The sequence below is a fragment of the Heteronotia binoei genome, chromosome 17, assembly GCF_032191835.1.
Source record: "Heteronotia binoei isolate CCM8104 ecotype False Entrance Well chromosome 17, APGP_CSIRO_Hbin_v1, whole genome shotgun sequence".
Taxonomy (NCBI): Eukaryota; Metazoa; Chordata; class Lepidosauria; order Squamata; family Gekkonidae; genus Heteronotia; species Heteronotia binoei.
Genome location: NC_083239.1, coordinates 30964440 through 30980741, shown reverse-complemented (window position 1 = coordinate 30980741; position 16302 = coordinate 30964440). Strand labels below are relative to the sequence as shown.

Sequence of the window (16302 nt, the reverse complement as noted above, 5' to 3'; positions counted from 1 at the left end):
TTGCAAATTCCCACGCCTGCGCAAACTTATTTGGGCGGAGCCAAAGACGCGCTCTCTCGCTGAGAAAGTGCGCGTGCCATTTCTCTTCCCCCCCCCCCCACCATCCTCTCCCTCTCGCCCCGCTCGCTCACGTGGGCCAAGCCATCGGAGAAGGGGGGGGGAGGAGAACGATGCGCATGCGCCGCTCGTCGGCCCGCGGAGGCGGTTTGTTGTGGTCGCCATTTTTTGTTGCATTACTGGGAAATCCCGGCACCGGAGCAGCAGCCGCCGGCGGAGTACGCCCCTTGCGCTGGGGGTGGGGGCGCCCGCCCGCCCGTCTGCCGCGCCCCGCCCCCAGCGCGCTTCTCCTCAGCCCCGGCTTTTGAAACACGCCGCGCGGGGCCGCCGCCGCCTCTTCAGGTAAGACCCGCCCGGCGGCCGCTCCCTGCTCGCCCGCCCGCCAGTCACCGCTGCCGCCGCCTCAGGGGCCCTTCCTCAGGAACGGGGAGGGGAAAAAAAAGACTATGAGGGGGAATGAAAAAGACGGGAGGGGGGGAACCGTCCTCGTTTTCCCGCCTTCCTCCTCCATCCTAGATGAAGGGACGATTTCGCCCAGAGCCGGACTCTCCTCAGGCCCCGCCCCTGCCCGGCTGGGCTTTGCCTCGGGCGGGACCCCGGTTGTGCCCCCCCCCGCTTCTCTCCCCCCTCCGGCCTGCCCCGCCCTCGTCCCCTCCCCGGCGCCCGACCCCACCCTGGATGCTGCTGCTGCTGCTGCTTCGCCGCCGCCTCGCCCACTTCCTTCCTTCCTTCCTTTTTCCCCTCCGCAGCGCAGCCACCGCCTCCCCCCTCCTCATTTTAGGCCTAGCCTCGCCTGGTTTTGGCTCAGTTCAACCACCGAAGCTTTTTTTTTTGTTTTGGCCATAAGCAGGATTTTTATTGAATGTAAAAGAACCGGATACAATTAAGAACCCTAAACATAACATAAACCGTATTAGAATGGATAAAACCCATTAATACATCCATCAAAGTTATCTCCAAACTTAAAAGTAAATAATTAAATTCCGTTAGACCTCATAGTATATAAAGTACCATCGCAACATTAGCACAAATGACCATTTGCATTAGGTAAATAATTAAAAAAAAAACAAAGATCAAAGGTAATTGAAATCGGGAATATAGCATTTTTTTAATAAATATAGTTATGTGGTATAACCTTATTTTCAGCAAGGTAATTAATAATGGGATACCAAATAGCAATCAGTATAAAAAATTTCCTTGGGTGCAGCTTGGTGTGCATAGATGGGACCTGTCCTCTGTGCCTTTCCTCCCCCCCCCCCCCCCGCCGTTTGCATTTCGGGGCCGATCGGGACACGAGGATGCCCGCTGGTGGAGCTCGCTCCCCGCGCGCGGTGGCTGGCTTGCATGCAAGCACGGGCTTTTGCTTCTGCTGTCCTTATGGGCAGAAGGGAGGGGGGAAATATTAAACAGGGGATAGCCCCCCCCCTTCGTGCATTGTAGGGGAGGGGGGAGATGAATTTCTTATCATTTTCCATCATGCGTATTTCATCATGCATTTGATGCATTCGAGCTCAAGGGAAAGCTTATGCTGAGCTAAAGCGACTAACCCTAAAAAGACTTAAAACGTGGTTTGGTTCCATTATTTTGTGCATCTGTTGAAAATTCTTGAATGAAGGGAACGATTATAAAATATAAAGACTAAGCTTTAAAAAACTTGTTTCGCTGCTTCATGTATCTGATGAAGTAAGCTCTAGATATACAGGAATCTTACATTGGGGAATAAAATTGGTTGGCCTTGCTAACAGGGCTACTGTTTCATTTTGCTGCAAGAAATGGACACTGTTGGCATTTGAAATGTTATTTCAGACTAAGATTTTCACTAAATTTATTTTTACTAAATTTATTTATTTATACAATCCTAATCAGGTCTATTCAAAGTCATACTTGGATTTATTCACTGGGGTTAATTTTGTGAAAATGTTTTTAGAATTGCATTTTTTTTTTTTTTGCAAAAAATTATTCCTAGATCAATTTGAAAAGCCTACTAGAATATATTTCACTGTAAACTTGCATCTTGCACCTGATGAAGTGCGCTGTGACTCACAGGAGTATATGCTTTAAAATTTATTCCAGGGTAAGCTTTAAAGGTTTAATGAAACTTATCTCAGCATAAACTTTAAAGTCCTGATGACATTTATCCCAGCATATGTTTTCATGCATCTGATGGAAGTGATTTCTGACTTGCAAATGTTTTATGTTGGAATAAATTTTGTCAGATTTGGACTTCTGTGTTATTAAAGTGAATTAGTGACACATATATTTGTGTCCATGAGAGCTGATTAAAAAAATCCGTATGTAACTCTGTAACTATTCTTTGTGCTTGCCTGGTGGTTAAAAGAGATCACTGTTTCTGCTTTCAGCTTGGTCACAGATAGGATCCCTAGTTTTTCTTTCCTCATCAATCCTTTTGTCCAGTAGGTAAATATTGCCCCAGTGTTCATCATGTGGATCCTTGAATTAAAGAAATAAGGGGAGAGAAAATCCTGTTTGTTTTTTATTATGGGAGTGGGATTTTAAAAAATAATAATAAAGGAACTGTGAGTGGTTAAAAAATTAGGTTAAAAATTTTGCTGTTGACTTTTAGTAGTATTCAGGAATTTATTTTTCCCACTTTACATTTAGATTGTTTTTTAAAACTATTGTGGTTTAGTATTCTTTTTGAAGTATGCAAAGCTAGTGGCTACACTTGGATCTTGTTCCTTCCAGCTGTCCTTGGTGCATCTTTATCTCATTCTTCCTCTAGCTAGCTTAGGTTGGTGTACATGGTGCTGTCTTTTTTACATTTTATCCTCATAACCTTGTAAGTTAGTTTAGGATGATAATTACTAGCTGAGGGTCACCCAGTTAGTTTCATGGGTATTTAAACAAGGGGCTCCCTGGTCCTAATACTACATTTAACTCCTACATAACACCAGAAAGATCTGTCTAGAATGTGTGGCATACACCCTAAAATGAAGACCATTTTATCCCCTTCGGCTTATATGTTCAACCTTACTTCCTGCCCAGATTAGGCCCAATGAACTCAAAATACTTCTTGTTAACATTAATGATTCTAGTCCCATATGTTTTATTACTTTTTCTGTTTTCCCTCCCACAGTTCCTTATGCTAAAGCTGTATAATACCAACAAAAATAACTTTTTAAATACATTGTTATGATCTTAACAATAGCTGTGAATTGTGAATCGTACTGAAAAAATTGTTTTAAGCAGGCAATATTGATCAACTGGGAGAGTCCTTGTGGGATTGTGCTCATGTTAAGAATTTGATGCCATGTGTATATTTAAATAATAAAGTAAACAGGTAGAATATCTCTCATCAAACAGTTGCCTATTTCCTATGATGGGACTTCATTATAATCATGTTACCTGTACTGGTAGTTGCTGTTGTAAGTGCTTTAAGAAGTAATATACACTGCTGAGCGTGGTTTTTTGACAACTGTAGTTTTTTGTCTATGGCCATTCCCTTTGGTTTTCTAAAGCAATTATGCCAGTAGCAGTTTCCAGTACAAATGATTTTGTTCTTAAAAGATCAGTACCTAGAAATATTCATTAGCTCTTGATTTTTGAAAAAACTCTTGTATTGGTCCTTAGCGTTTTTAAAGATTTCTGCTGACTAAGAAGTTGGTCTTTTTTTGATCTTGGATATTATGTTGGTTTCTTTATATGATCAAATCTACCAGAGTTGGCCCTGATAAAATTGGCCAAAAGTCAGGTTAGGATAGACTTTTCTGTGGTATACAGTAATGTATATGTTGTTTTTAGGCTATTGTAGATGGTCATAGTGCGAATGATGGTGATGTCTGGCTAAACTGAATCATGTTTTAACAGATAAGTAAATTGTCACTTGTCCTTTTGTTTTTAATCAGTAAAGACCTTGAATCTTAATAGGACCTGACCATCAAGCTAAACTTTGGCTACATTTGCAAATTGTATGGACAACAAAACTCATTTGATAATATGTACGTATGAACTTATAATTGCTGGAAATCAATTTGAGCATATAAATTACCAGTCTTCAATCTCAAGACTGTTCCAGGCTCCCAGTATTCTGTTGGTAACTTTAGCTTCCAGTGAATAATCAAGCTGTGTTCAAACTCTCCAATATACAAAGAAATAGTTGGTTGAATATTAAATTGCTAATAAAGCATTGCAGTAAGAATTTATGCTGTCCCAAATATATTTTATTCATGTTGTTTTTACTTACCTGTGGGTGAATATATAGTAAGAAATTAAGAGTTGATTGGCTTGCGGGCATTCATTCTGTTGGGTTCCTGGTGGTAGCACAGGGTCTCAATGTACATGCAGTTCTGATGTTCAGTGTCTGTCTGAATTTCTGTGATCTCACTAAACCCTGGTGCCATCTTTAAAATAGTCATACTTTTTTTTTTCTCATAGCCTGTACTATTTTTCATGAGGGAGCATCAGTAAACCTAGTGAGTTAATTGTGTCCTGCAGAGAGAATGATGTCTGGAAAACACACTGTAGATGTATCCTGGTGCAAATTTCCTTCATTCTCTGCAGTAAAACCCAATGGGGAAGTACCAGTAGACTGAGGCTGAGCACTTCTGTAGCCTGAAGAGAGAACAGGAGTTGTGTTCCCTGTTAAGATGCATTAACAGTCCTGGATGGATAAGGAAAGTATACCTGAGGCTCATCATTTTGGCAGCTGAGCAAGTGAGAAGATTGTTCATTTCTTCTCCATTGCCCATACTGTTCTGCTACAGGATTTTTCCAATATGGTGGGGATTGAACTTTATTTATTCATTTACATTCTGGAGTTTCTCACACTTGAAGTAAAAGTTCATGATTTTTCCACACTAACAGACGAAACTGCCAGGGAAATGCAAAGGTTACCATGCTTGAGGAACTTCCTGTGGCAGGCAGCCTGTTGTTAGCATGATGTTTGCTGACAACTTGTTGATAGGTATCGTCTACAGAGGTACAGATCAGGAGATCATTTATGATGAAGCTAGATGATGTCATAATGCAAATAAAAACATCTTGATTAAATTCAGTAATATAGTCAAATGGTGTATTACTGAATTTTCTTAGAGACCAATGCATATTTTGCTTTTGTTTTTTTACTAGAAATAACATAAAGGAAGAAAAAAATCTTGTAGTTGTGATGAAGCACAATATGACAATGAGCAATAAATGTGATTTGACTACATAGATGGCAAATGTAGTTGTTGGATGTGTTAGGCGCAGTTTTTCTGTTTATGTATGCGGAAGTATTAAATAATACTATATTAGAGCCAGTTTGGTGTAGTGGTTAAGTGTGTGGATTCTTATCTGGGAGAACCGGGTTTGATTCCCCACTCCTCTACGCACCTGCTGGAATGGCCTTGGGTCATCCATAGCTCTGGCAGAGGTTGTCCTTGACAGGGCAGCTGCTGTGAGAGCCCTTTCAGCCCCACCCACCTCACAGGGTGTCTGTTGTGAGGGAGGAAGATAAAGGAGATTGTGAGCAGCTCTGAGACTCTTAAGTGGAGGGCAGGATATAAATCCATTATCATCATCATCATGAAGAGATGTTTCAAATGTTCAAGAAAGATAAATTTTATAGAACCACTTGGTTGAAGGACTACCTCATTCAGTCTCTGCACATATTGGACTGCCCATATAGCAGGTCTCAGAGACCACCCATGTAATCCACCTTGTGAACATCTTTATTGCAGTATGGACCTTCAAATGCAATATGAACTTTCAAATGTTTTACCTTATACATCTATAATTCTATGATCTGCATTCCAGGCTTTTAATATCTTTGTTGTGACAGGCTAACAAGGCTTTTCTGGAACATTTTCGATAGATTATTAGAGCACAATTTCTCATTTGCAGCTGCTGGAGCCTCGATATGGCCACCATAACATCAGTTTCTTCTTGTGGTGTGGAGTATGATTAACTGCTGCAACTTGTGGCCACAGCTCAAGGGCCGGTTTCAGAATCCCTGTAATGTAGAGCTGTAATCATTTGGATGAAGAAGACAGGGTCATTCTTGCTATTTCCACTCCCAAAGAGAACCCGAAACAGGGTAAATGGGCAACACTCAATATGGACACCTGGAATTAAGGCTGAGAAGATGGTCTGTCTGCTTAAGAAATTATTGCATTCATTTGTGCCTAGGTATGGACAAGGCATCCAGAAAAAGGATTTTCCTGAACCATGTGTAGCCTACAGCAGAGTTGCTTTATGGCTTACATAGACTGCTGTGATTATTTTGGTTTTTTCCACAGTGTTAGCAAAGCAAATTGTTGCTGAATGATGAGCCCAAGAAAGTATTAGGAATTGGTTGACTTTTCAACAGTTTGGTTACGAAAAAAATAAGTAAATCTACATAACAGGAGAGAGTTGTTCAATCAAGGATTTGAATACATTTGTGATTCTCAGGCTGCACTCGTAAACATTTACCAGCAAGCAAGTCCCATTGAATTCAGTGGGACTTACGTAATTCTGAATAATCCTTCTTAGGATCGCATAGCAAGTCCTTTTGAGTTCTTGCTATTTCAGATAGGGTAGTCTTCCCATAGCCATGGCATAAATAACCAGTGTGGAAAACATCTGCGTCTCTCTCTGGACCAGGTAGGGTACAAAAATATATCTCAAAAGTGGGAAGCACTATGACTGGTGTGAATCACATATTAATGTTGGCTATACTTATATAAAGGGTTTCCAGAGTCTATGGGGCAGTATGGACATTGAGGGCTAGTGGTACATGAGATTCCAGCAAACAACTTATACAGTTGCATCCTTAACACTTTTTTTAGGTTGTGATCTTGTGGTCATCTGCTTCCTGTTAACATTTGGTTAAATGAGCTTTTGAGCCATCTGTTGAATAAATGATGCTCGAAGTGACTTCTGTGTGAAACTTTCTTACTGTGTCTGGCCTAAAATTCATAAAATGTAGTTGTTGGGAATTTTTTTTAGGGGGAAGGGGGGTTTCAACCACAAAGCGGACAGACTGAATACCATCAGATGGAACATGGTTGTTACAGACCTATAAAGAGCATCATTGGGGGAAAAAATACTGCCCTCTTTCAAAATGTAGTAGCATACTTTATTTGAATATTAATCATGTTCTGTGAATTTATATGTGTCCAGTGTCCACAGAGCAGTGCATGCATTTATAGCATGACAACAACCCAGTCCTCTGAACCTTGTGGAGATTAGTTCATTTGCTGTATTTGTGCCTCATATGACCAGCTTTCCATACCCAGCTATCTTGTTTACTCAACTTCAGTTCTGTTGTTGTTGTTCTCAATTTCTGCTGTACCCTCTTCCCTTCCCTGAACACTGATGTGTGTAGCCTTTGACTCATCCCTTTTTCAGGGTATCTGTATGTTAAAAAGAGGTTGTGTTCTGCTAGCATTGCTATGTTTGGCATATTTTTGCTATACTTCAGACCTGAAGGAGGCAGTTTTGGAAGCCATCTGTTATTTCTTTCTGTCTCCCCAACCTCAAACTTGGACATCAAGAGAAAGTGAGGGGTGTTCTAGAACTGCATTTGCACAGGACTTTGCCATACCCCTTGATTCTCTTGAGTACTGTGTTGCTTTTGTCATGACTTTCCATGAGAAGACATGGACAGTAAATGTGAGACAAATTACCTTTGATTACAAAGAGTAGCTCTTGTGAATGAAGTGGAAGTCCTATTTGTACTGGAGACTCCAGTATATGGGAAAGTCTACAGGAGACTCCAGTATATGGGTAAGTTGGAAACACAATCCCAGTCCATTGAAGAATGGACACTTGGTGTTTTCTATGTTTTGTGCACGCATCTCTTTTTCCTGGTTTATATAAATTGTCAATCCAGGACACCAGAGCATCTTTTTTGCTTTCAAAACAATGACAAGAACCAAGTGAGTTTTGTTATTTAAATAGGGGGAGGCTTAAGGTGATCCTGTCACCTTTCTAAACCTTACCTGTGGTCCACAGTAACAATAGTTTGATCCTGTTCTTCTAATTTAACATCAATTTCATGATTTGGAATGGATTAGAAAGAAAAACATGCAAAACTGTAATTTTATTAATAGAAAAAGATATAATATAGATATAATATAAAGATATAATATGGAATAATTCATATTCCAATAGTAGACTATTTCCAGTATTCCAGAAGCTTCATTTAAAAATAATATGAACCTGAGTCACATAAAGGAAAAGGAAGAGTTCTGACGGTCATCCCTAAAAGCTGTAAGCCAGTGCTTTGTGGTTTGTAGGGGAAAAGAATCCTAATAAGTTTAGGAAGAACAAGAAAGCAATCCAGAAGGTATCATAGCATGTACTCCTTTATTTAACTGTTTGGACTAGTTTTACGTTGCATCAAGAGTCCTGCTCAAAGTGGCTTACAATTGATAACTACAGTATGAAAACAAGCCATTAGACATAAGCAATATAAAAAGTACCCATCAAATAGAAGCAGACTATTAAAAACCTGGTAAGATAAAATCTCTGATTAAAAGCCCATGTAGAAAAATGTGTTTTAGCCACCAGTAAAGTAAGCACCAAGCAAGTCTCAAAAGGGAGGGAGGGTGTTCTCAACATGAGGTGCCACTACAAAAATGTCCTGTCTCTAGTCACCATCTGGCTGACTTCTGAAGGCATGGGGTGCAGAAGAACACTTTAGAGGTCAATCTTAACTGGCAGGCTGGATAGTATGGAAGGAAATGGTCCTTCTAGTACCCTATCCCTTCATTGTTTAGAGCCTTAGAAGTAAGAACCGGCATCTCAGAATGTTCCCAGAAATTGATAGGTAACCAGTGCAGACCTTTTTCCACAGTGGTGATATAATTTGTGTAACCAACCCCTGATGGTAGCCTGGCTGCTGCACTGTGGACCAGTTGAAGCTTCCAAGCTGTTTTCAAAGGAAGCCCCCCTGTCAAGTGCATTACAGTAAGCTATGATTAGATCATTGATCACTAGCAGGCAAACCAGCTAGACCTCCATTCATAGGCCAGGATCTAATGAATCCCCAAGCCATGAATCTCTTCCTGCAGTAGGAGTAGGCTGACTGCAGTCCCTGTGCGGTTTATCTACAGAACAATAGCACCCCCATCTTGTCTGAACTGAGGTTTAATGCAGAGGCCTTCATCCACACCATACCTTCACTTGGGACCTATTCAGGACTTCCATTAATCAGCCTGGCTTGTATGTTAAGAAAAGAGTCGGTGTCATCTGCATATTGGTGACTTCTCACACATAATCCCTGAGCAGTTTCACATGGATGTTAAATAGCATATGGGATATGATCGAACCCTGCAGGATCTCATAGCATAAATGCTACAGTCGGAATTACACCCTCCTACAGAGAGGTATTTATTACTTACTGGACCCATGATAACTGTTGTAACCACATCTTGGTTATTACATGTTGTTCTGTTCTCTTTACATGTTAGAAGTGGTTGACATATGAAGCTGCGTGATATGAGTAAAGTTTTAAAAGATCAGAGCTCCTCAAAAAGTCAAAGTAAGAAAAGTGAATATAGCATGAAATCAGCCCATATAATGCTAAACCTGGAGAGCCCCAAGCAAGTTTGGTTTGTGTGTGTGTGTTTTAACTTCCACAGTGCACAGCATGTGGCACTTAGGGGAGGAACCGTGGCTCAGTGGTAGAGCATCTGCTTGGGAAGCAGAAGGTCCCAGGTTCAATTCCCGGCATCTCCAAAAAAAGGGTCCAGGCAAATAGGTGTGAAAAACCTCAGCTTGAGACCCTGGAGAGCCGCTGCCAGTCTGAGAAGACAATACTGACTTTGATGGACCAGGGGTCTGATTCAGTATAAGGCAGCTTCATATGTTCATATTTTCATATATGTACACCAAGTGTCATAGTGGTCAGTGGTATAACTAAGCTGAAATGGGTGAGACAGCTTAATGGAAAATTGACATATCTGATGAGGGATGTTAATTGCATCTGTGCCTGTAGTACAATGAGTGAAACTGCCCAAAGCTTGGGAGTGAAACTGAATGCTCTGCTGGTGTCCTGGGCTGTTAAAACAGTGCAGCGTCCGATCTGATTGCTACTGGAAACAGTACTTGGCTGGATGGGTCATTGGTTGAGGCCTCTGCACCAAAGCAGCAGCTTTCACACCCAGACATGGCTAGTAGATTAATCTGTGCCATCTGTATGTCTGTCACAATCTGTTACATGCTCTTCCTCCTACCTCAGTCCCAAGTTCTATGAATTTGTGTGAGATTTTGCCTTACATGTAATTCAGTAGAAAAGCTGGATGTAATTCTGAACTTGTGTTTTCCTTTACAGTGCATCTGCTGCTGTATAATTTCTCCATGTCATGGAGGGCAACATTTATCTTGGTTGCTCTGTAAACACTTTTTTTCCCCTCTGTCTGGTTTGAAGTGCTGCTGATCCTGAAGTTTGCTGAGATCACCTTCCCAAGCATTGTGCATGACTGTTTCCTGGATCATATCTGTATATCTTAACCTTTGTACTTACTTGGAAATGTGTCTCGTAGGCACTGTTGGAAACTGGCATCAAGGGATGCATGCTGAGGATTTCAACACTAGACTGCTATCTTGAAACCTTTAGAAGGTACATTCCAGTGAAATCCTTGAGAATTACTTATGGGCAAAGCTTGACTTTTCTGACTTTGGTCCTCCTCCATTGTTCTCCTGGCTGGCCTTTCTTCACATTTTTGCAATGCTATACTTCACTAGATTTTATCTCTTTTCCTTTGCCCTTTCATTTAAATCCCTCTCAAGTTTGACATATTTTGTATTGTATAGTTTTGACGATATTAATTTTTTAAGGTTCCTTATATCTTCATGACCGTGGTCATTGCTTTTCAGTTCTTACCAGACAATGTAAATGTGAAGGTGCTGTGTATATTTTATTTGCACTAATGGCTTGAAACTGAAGCTGAACGTGGTGCTTCGTTGTTGCATTTTTACCATTGGTACAGTTCTGCAAAAAGCTGGATTCAGTTGCCTTTAATTGCTAGAACAGGTTATGACCATGGCTGGTCTTTTCTGATTGCCAGGTTTGATTTATGCCCCTGATCATTAAGTTGCAGTGAGGGAAAGAGCTCCTGCAGAGCATGGAATAGTTTACTTCCAAAAGAAGGAGAGAAGTATTGTCAACCAAGATGTCAGTCAGTGTTTCTTGTTGGAAGGTGAAAGCTCCCAAGCTGATAATGACCTGAGTGGCATTCTGAAATAAATCATGTGTTTTTGGTTAAAGGCAGGCAAGTAGTTGGCACGCTTCCACATATGTCTATTATGCCCTTAGGAGTTCTTGCATGGGTTTTGTTTGTTGCCCTAAGTTTTTAGGAGCGCATTTCTGAGGGTCATAGCTAAGATTGTATTTGCTGGATGTTGCTGAGGTATTTCTGTGCCATCAGTGGTTTGAGTTGGATTTCTAAGTATGTAATGCTTCTAACCAGAGAATGGATTAGGGGAAGAAATGAACTGTTCTGGCAAAAATAAACGCAAAGCTAATACAGCCTTAGAGCACACAGTAACAGGTACCAAATCTTGACAAATGAAAAGAGCTCCCAGCTAACTCCAGTGGACTTTGGATAGAGCCTTAAGTCTCTGGGATGTAGGGCAGCTTTTCTGACGGTTCAGTGGTGCAGGACCAGCTGACTTGTGGGTGGAGATCCAGCCTTTTTTTTTTTCCCCTCCTCCAGTACTTTCGTTATATCTGTGGAAGTCTCTTGAATGTCTGTTCTGCCAAAGCTGTGGCAGCACGTTTCCGCTGAAAGGGTGCTGTATACGATGGCACAAGAAGGCAGGCGTGGCTAGGGTTTTGTAACCAAGAGAGGTAGCTTGCTTTGCTTTCTCTCTCTCTCATTTTTTTTAAATGGTTAGTCTTGCTGTTAACGTCGGAGGATGGAGACCAGTATGAAATGCAACACAAGCGGCTGTTGGAATTCTGGACAGGGAGAGTTTTGTACCCAGCTGGCTCTGAGAGTCACAGAGCGGGAGAGATCACGGCTTTGGTGAGTGGCTGTGGCATGTTGCCAGCAGCATGAGCCCTGTTGTTGCTGGGTCTCCCTTAGCAGGTTATTTCTAGCCCCTATTCCTGGAAGGAGAGCCAGTTCTTTTACGGAGGTATTTTTGGAGACTCTCGCCTTCTCCTCTTTCTTGCTTTGTTTGGGCATGATCAGCCCATTGCATCCCGGAGAACCTAGCAACACAGCCTCCCTTCCCATTGGCTGCCCAGGCGCTTCAGTCGTCCAATGAAAAGCTTGTTGCCATGGCAGAGGCACCACTGCACAGAAGCGAGTGAAGAGGCGGGGATTGAATTTGCTGCCTGGTGGAAATCTGCAGGGCAGAACAGGGACCAAGCAGAGGGTTAATGTGTAGCCTGTGGCCTGGAAGCAGAGTGCAGGCTTGGACCTGTGCCAATGACGTACATTGCCAGGGTGGGCTGACAGACAGAAACTCCCCTAGGTAGCCCTGCATGCTAGAAATACAGCTTTTTGGCTAATTTCTACTCCGCTGCAAAGAGAGCTAGTAACATGCCCCCTCCTTCCTGACCCCTCCCCAATCTGCATTCCCCCCCCCCTTTTGCATAGCAAGAAGCTACTCTGGCAAGGGATGCATGCAGCTTAGAAAAGCTGGTTGTGAATTCTCCTTGGGTAGGGACTGACTGTTTCGTTACTGTATGGTTACATCGAAGTAGGACTGTGAAGCCGTTGGCAGTGGCTGAGCTGTGGCAATGCTGAAACGTTCAGAAATCATGGGGCAGCCCCACGAAAGTCTGAAATTGTAAGTTTGGGTTCTTTCAGGGGTGGGGCCGTGGTTCAGTAGTACAGCATCTGCTTTGCATACAGAAGGTCCCAGGTTCAGTTCCTGGCATCTCCAGTTAAAAGGGTTAGGTAGAAGGTGACGGGAAGGAACTCTGCCTAAGACCCTGGAGAGCCGCTGCCAGTCGGAGCAGACAGTAGTGACCTTGATAGACCAGTAGACTGACTTGGTATAAAGCCGCTTCATGTGTGTGTTAGTGTACACTGCAGTCACTTAGCTCCTCTCAGCATCCACTTCTTGTCTCTCAAGACCACCATTGGTACTGTTGTTCGCTTGGTTTTTAAATCAGTTGTCCCTTTGATTATACGTTTTTGTGGCTCTTGATTACTTGAGGAAATTGCCTTGTTGCATGAACCCAGCTATGCTATATTTCAAGCTACACTAGTGAATATTCCTGTCCTGTCCTTGCTCTTCAGAGGCCTAGTAGGGAGACCTAGCTCTAGCTGGTCAGCCTCTGATTTCAAGAGCCTCTGACTGCTTTATGTGAGCCCCTCCCTTCCAGCCTGCATGCATTTAACATAGCACTAAGCTTCTGCCCATCCCCCTTTTGGGATTGCAGCTGAGAGGACCAACGCAGCAGGCCATGCAGAGCATAGATGTAGATTTTAACCTGCTCCCACCCGGCATGTTCTAGTTTCAGTGTGGGACAGGGCATCCACATGAGACAGGACCTTGGACAGGGCTGATCCAGTGAGTATATTCCTGCCATAGCAACAGGCACCAGGCTGGCAAACATGTATCAGCAAATGGACAATTAGCAAGAATTCTCCCAGAGGGATTTTTGATGGTAGATAAGAGAGATGGAGAACAGAAGTACTTGGGAGGATTGGGCAGGGGCCAGAGGTGGGCTTCTTTCTTTCTATTTCCAGCTCTCGTAGACAAGATGGCAGCATCTTCCTTCCTCAAGAGATGATCACATAGGACAAGGAGAATTTGCAAGAATAAGAGGGCCTCTTCAAAATTTCATGGTGGGAAGTCATCTCTTTAAACAGGGATTCTTACTTTACCCTGCAAATTGAGTGGTTTGAGTCACTTGTGTGAGTCACATAGAACTCTCTGCAGTGCATCAGAAGTAGATGAAAGGGGCCAACACATTGAAGGTCCAGATAGCATACTAGAGAATTTGTGTACTCCTTGCCTTCAGGGCTGTGGTAATATATTCAGCTACAGAAATTCTGGCTACCTGGAATATTGTTAGGAATCTTGTGTACACTTATAAAGGTTCAAGGCAGCAGCAGAATTCGCCCTGGACAGCATGGTACCAGCTCAAATTGGTTTGCTGTGTGGGAAATTCAATGCATGCAAGATGGAACTTGAATTCTTCTCCAAGATCACTAAGACCTTTGCAGCAGCATTTTAAGCTTTGGAGGTCAATTTTCACTTTCTGAAACTTCTCAAGAAACAAGCTTCCATATTAAAGAAGTTCTAGGGGAGGACCTGTGGCTCAGTAAAAGAACACAGGAGGAGGCAGAGATATTCTCTTCCAGGCTTCAGCTGTTGGATGTTTGTAGTTTGGAAGCACATCTTCCAGATCCCACTGGGAAATGCAGCAAGTAAAGACTACTGCAGCATGGATAGTGTAGTCATGGAAGCCAGTGACAAAAATATGGTCTCCTTCCATTTTGTGGTCCACAAACAGTGTTTTGGGAACCAGAAGATCCTTCCAGGCACCAGAATCTGGATGGAATATCAAAGAAACAATTTGAATATGTAAAGTGTTCAAAACTGGAAGGACACAAGCCATTTTGAGTATTGTTATGTGTAACTTTCAAATCCACATGGCAGAGGTGAATTAAACCTGTGTTGCCTGAAACTGCTGGAGCACTTTAGGGTTAACTGTAGAAAGACTTCATCCAGTCTTGGTCTCGAAGAAATCTTTGGAGCAATGATATGCAACTTCCGTAGTTGGGACAAGTAAGGAGAAACTTGTTGCATTGGAAATTAATAGTATTGTTCTACTGGGCACTGGTAGAGCCTGATTTGATATTTTGTTGGAAGAAAAGTCATTTACATTGGAGGAAGGCTGCTTAGGCTGAAGGAAACCTTCAAATTTTGGTTACCAGAGCAGCTAGATTCAGAAGTTAAAACAGTGCTGTCACATGGAAGAAAGTTTAGGAGGCTAGTTGTAAGGAAAAGCCTAAGGAATCCAGAGGGTGAAACAGACTATGGGACATGTCAGAGTTGAAAATCTCTTTCAGACTGCTCATCACGAGTACCGTAGACCCAGCATTCACTCCAGAGAGTAGTCTGAAGGAGGGATGTTGCTTTGTGGGGGGTGGGGGTGGAAAGTGCTGTCGGTTCTCAGCCAACTTATGCCAACCCTGTAGGGATTTCAAGGTGAAAGAAATCAATGGTTGGTTTGCCATTGCCTGGCTTTGCATAGCAACCTTCACTTCCTTAGTGGTCTCCCATCCAAGTACTGACCCTGCTTAGTTTCTGAGATCTGATGAGATTGGGCTAGTCAGGGCACTTCTTGGTTACTTTTTATAAATCCAAACATTAGATTATATAAGTACTAAAGCATCAGATTTTTAGCATAACAATAGCCCTAGTCAGAAGTTCAAAGTGGGTCTTTACACAGAATTAATTAAAAATTCAGTGTTCACCATATTCACTCTAGGTTGAACTTGTTTAAAAAACACATTACCGTTTATTTAAGCATACTTACTGAAAGAGCAGTTCAGTAGTGAAATAATCTTCATGGAGAAGCTTTGGGATCTTCTTTGAAGGTTTCTGAGGTTAAAAACCAGGGTGGGAAGCTTGAGGGCATGCGACATCTTTCAAAATCAAAGATTGAACTAGATGTCTTAAGAGATCTCTTCTGATTTTGATTCCTGAGATTCTGTTGTTATGACCAGTATTATATTTGAACTGGCCGCCTCTCCCTCTGTATACATTTCCCCAAGTGGAACTGATGGCATCTTTGGAAGTATGCATGTACACATTTTTCATACATATGTCCAACACCCTTTCTCTGTTACAACCAAAGAATGTACAGCAATATACAAAGAGTTATATTTACCAGCTACCCTCATGGGCTCTGGAATCTGGTGGGTGAGAAATTCCCTGAGAAATTCCCTTCCCTCTGCCTTGAGGAGTCTATTGGGGGCAGGACATCTTGATAAGACTTATCCTGGAGGAATGGTGTTGGGACCGGACCAGAGGTTAGTGTATATTGCCAAATTAATAAGGGACAGTCTGAGTTGGGAGGGAGCAGGTGGCTCTAGGAAGAAGGCCTGATCTGACATCCATCATTGGAATTCTCAAACACTACAGTTGTTAGTTTTGTCTCAGGTTAAGCAGACATACCTGTCTTTGTGCATGCTGAATTACAGAGTGGTGTGTGCCTTGAAATTTGTCTCTTGTGGTGGGTTTGTGTGAACTTGCTCATGTGTCTTCAGTTTCCATTCATTCATTTTACTGTTTGTTTAAATTGTTTTTTTTAAGCCCACCTTTTCCCGGACGCTCAGCCATCAGTCC

The 16302-nt window shown here is 42.3% G+C and overlaps 1 protein-coding gene across 3 annotated transcripts in view; it reads left to right on the top strand.

Moving 5' to 3' along the window:
• The first annotated feature begins 156 nt into the window (after nucleotides 1-156).
• DYRK1B (dual specificity tyrosine phosphorylation regulated kinase 1B) overlaps nucleotides 157-16302 on the top strand; it is a 42906-nt gene continuing 26760 nt past the window's right edge. The window contains exon 1 of one of the 3 annotated variants that reach the window (XM_060257528.1): nucleotides 157-399. The gene's annotated coding sequence lies outside the window, so the exon portion shown is untranslated. Of the gene's footprint in view, nucleotides 400-11990; nucleotides 12012-12661; nucleotides 12784-16302 lie in introns of those variants that run through there. The other 2 variants (XM_060257531.1, XM_060257529.1) reach the window with 2 other exon arrangements.